At 60.8% G+C, this 3,734-nt stretch overlaps 1 protein-coding gene across 1 annotated transcript in view; it reads right to left on the bottom strand.

The window, feature by feature from the left end:
* Positions 1-3,734, bottom strand: part of LGR6 (leucine-rich repeat containing G protein-coupled receptor 6) — a 26,082-nt gene that overhangs the window by 16,147 nt on the left and 6,201 nt on the right. The gene's annotated exons all lie outside the window — the stretch shown is intronic.

Genomic DNA, 3,734 nt, shown 5'->3' with positions numbered 1-3,734 from the left:
AGGGCTGAGGCAGAGGCTGGCAGGGTTGTGGCCCTGTCCCTCCAAGCCCCCAGGACCGGGTGGTGGGAAGGTCTGGCCAGCCCGGCCGGCGTGGCTCAGAGGTTGAGCGTCGACCTATGAACCAGGAGGTCAGGGTTCGATTCCCGGTCAGGGCACAGGCCCGGGGTGCGGGCTCGATCCCCAGTGTGGGGTGTGCAGGAGGCGGCCGATCCATGATTCCTTCTCATCGTGATGTTTCTCTCTCTCTCCCTCTCCCCCTCTCCCTTCCTCTCTGACATCAATGACATTTTTTTAAAAAGAAGGTTTTTGGCTTTGAGTCCAGGGTTCCGTTTCCTCCTGCTCATGTCCACTTGGCAGGAGGTGCCTCTCAGCCTCTGCCCTGTAGCAGGGCCATAGGGACGGCCCCCCAAGCCCCACACAGAGGAGGATGCTGCCCCTACTACATTGCTGGCCGAGGTCAGGTGAACGGCTTGGGCCGGACATTGGGGTCCCCTCCCTTGGGTCCTAGCCGGCCTCTACACATCGGGAGCCCAGCGCCAGGCCCTCACAGGGTCCGAAAACGAAAACCCTGGAACCTGAGCTCTCCTGGGCGGGGTCCCTCGGCGACAGAGAGGTGGTGGCTGAACGAGATCCCACGCTTCCCTTCTGGGGGTGAGGTGGGGTGAGGGGGACAGGTGGATGGAGCCTCCTTCACCTTCGTGCTCCCACTGACTGAGCGGGGCAGCTGAGGGCCACAGCAACACTGCCCCCCAAGTCTCGTCAGTGTGTTTTTTATTGATGTCAGAGAGGAAAGGAGAGGGAGGGAGAGAGAAGCATCAATGATGAGAGAGAATCGTCGATTGGCTGCCTCCTGCACGCCCTCTACTGGGGATCGAGCCCGCAACCCGGGCATGTGCCCTTGACCGGGAATCGAACCCGTGACCTCCTGGTTCCTAGGCCGACGCTCAGCCCCTGAGCCAGCCCGGCCAGGCCTGTCAGATCTGGTTAATGCCACCTGACAAGATCCCTCCCCTCGCAGTCAGCCCTTCACTAGATCAAAGGTGGATATGGAAACAAAGGCAATTGCAAGGGGCGGGGGCTCCACCACCAGGCCCAGCCCCCTCCCTCCACCTGCCAGGCATTGACGGATGAGCCCGCGCCCGCCCGCGCCCGCCTGGCAGGCAGAGAGCGCCCTTCCTCTCTGCACATCAAAGGGTGACACCTGAGCACCCTCCCTCGTGTTTAATCGGCAGCAGCGTATAAAAATAATTGCCCGCCCGCCGGGGAAGGCGCAGGCGGGGCTCTGTGTGCAGCCTGGATGAGCGTCCCCTGAAGACACGGCCCGCAGGCCTGGGCAGAGGGCCAGCACTGGGGGTGACGGTCCTGGAATCCTGGGGTGGGACCGCAAACAGCCAGCGCACCCCTCCCGGCCCCCGCCATCGGGGGCCTCGCATCGGGCGAGGGGGTTTCTGGTTTCTGGGTCCCTCCTGGGCTGTCTGAGAGCTGGGCCCTGTGGTTCCCCGGGGCCTGGATGCCTGCTCTTGGCCTCGGGCGGCTGTGGTTGGAGGAGGAAGAGGCAGACGGGGTTTCCCGCTGGCCTCAGGAAGGGCGCGGTGACGTCAGAGGTTAGGGGACGTGAGCAGCACCCAGTGTTTCGAAGACACTGAGGGCCCGTCCCAGCAGACTCTGCAGTGAGAGGGACCAGGGGAGACCAGGCCTCAGGTGAGCACTTTTCAAGGACCCGGGGGGCTGTGGGGGGAGGCGGAGAGAGAAGGAAGGAGAAGTCCCATCAGTGCTGGCTTCCCTGACACAGGCTCCCAGTCCTTCCCACAATCTAGTTTCTCCTTTCTCGTGTCCAGGGTCTCATAGGCGCCTGCGGACCAGAGTGAGAACTGGGGAGGTTATAGCTGTGTGCTATGCATCCCCTCGTCCCCAGTCTCCCTACGTCCCATCCATCCATTTATCTGTCCATCCATCCATCCGTCTGTCCATCATCCATTTATCCATTTATCTGTCCATCTATCCATCCGTCTGTCCATCATCCATCCATCCTTCCACCCATTCATCCATCTGTCCGTCCATCATCCTTCCTTCCATCCATTCATCATCCATCCTTCCATCCATCCATCCATCCATCCATTTATCTGTCCATCCATCCACCATCCATCCATCATCCATCCTTCTGTCCGTCCATCATCCATCCATCCTTCCATCCATTCATCATCCATGCTTCCATCCACCTACCATCCATTCATTCATCATCCATCATCCATTCATCTGTCTGTCTATCCCTCCATCCATCCCTGCATTTGTCCACCTGTCTATCCATCATCCCTCCATCCATCTCTCTGTCCATCCACTTGTCCATCCACCCATCACCCATCTGTCCCATCCACCCATCCCTCCTTCATCCCATCCATCTGTCCATGCTTCCATCCATCTACCCATCCATCCACCCTTCCATGTGCCCATCCTTCCATCCACCCACAAAGACTGGAGACACCCCGTCCGGCTCCAGGCTGGGACCTCGTCTCTCTCTCTTGCTCAGAGTCACCTGGGCTCCCGGTCAACTCCTAAACCCCTCAGTGTTGGTTTCAGGATTCTTCCCCTGGAGCGACTCTCACCGGCCCCTCAGCTCAGGTGCCCCGACTCCATGTCACTGGGAATCGCGCCTCCCTCCTTGTCCCAGAGCGCACGGCTCTCATCTGTACTGCGCACAGGTGGTGCGTCTCCCCCCTCTTCCCAAAGCCCCACTTCCGACTCCTCTCACCAGGACCCAAAACGGCCTTGCACATCTGTACGTAGACGTGCCGACCACCCGCACGTCCACTTCCAGAAAAGCGGCCTCTTACGCCGCGCAAATGACACCTCAATGTCTAAACACGACCTAAAGCCGAAGCGGTGACGCCAGGGCTGCAGGCCGGGCCCCCGTGTGGCCTGTGCGGCCGCCTGTCTCCCGGGGGAAGTGTGTGTGGCGGGAACGAGTGTGTGCGCAGAGGCAGACGCACCGACGGGCACGGCCTGTGTCTGGGTGGCAGGACTGCGGGTGATTTTCATTTTCCCTCTTTTTCGTTTTTGTCTTTTCTAAACTCTCTGCAATGAGTCAGAACCAAAATAAACATGTTTTTCAGAAAACAAACGGCGTCAGGGTGTAATTAAGTCCCAGACTCTGAGCCGAGGGGAGGGAGGCGGCCGGGAGCCGCGTGGGGCAGCGCGCGGGGGAGGGGGAGGGGAGAGTGCGGGCAGCCTCGCGGGACCCGCCCGCTTCTGTCACCTGCTCTGCGTCCCACCCTCGCCCTGGCTGGCCTGTGTGGTTCAGTGGATAGAGCATCGGCCTGCGTACCGAAGGGTCCCGGGTTCGATTCCCATCAAGGGCATGTACCTCGGTGGCAGGCTCCTCCCTGGCCTGGGCCCTGGTCGGGGCGCGTGCAGGAGGCAACCCATCGATGTGTTTCTCTCATGTCGATATTTCTCTCTGTCTCTCTCCCTCTCCCCTCCATTCTCTCTAAAATCAATGGAATCATACCCTTGGGTGAGGATTTTTTAAAAAAAGAGGTTGGAGGGAAGGGGCAGCGGCAGCCTGGCCGGGTCCTCTCCCTGGGGGACGCTGGAGGCACCCCTCTCTGCTGCCCAGGTCCCTCCCCTGCAGGAGGGGCGATGGGACTGGGTGGCCACCTCCACCTTCCAGCTCCTCCGCCGAAGGCCCTGTGGTCAGCGGGCAGCCTCCACCCACGCGGCCTCACCGGTGGCCAAGC

This window comes from Myotis davidii, unplaced genomic scaffold (genome assembly GCF_000327345.1).
Source record: "Myotis davidii unplaced genomic scaffold, ASM32734v1 scaffold1915, whole genome shotgun sequence".
Classification (NCBI taxonomy): domain Eukaryota; kingdom Metazoa; phylum Chordata; class Mammalia; order Chiroptera; family Vespertilionidae; genus Myotis; species Myotis davidii.
Note: the sequence above shows the minus strand (reverse complement) of the source record. Positions and strands in the feature narration are given on the sequence as shown.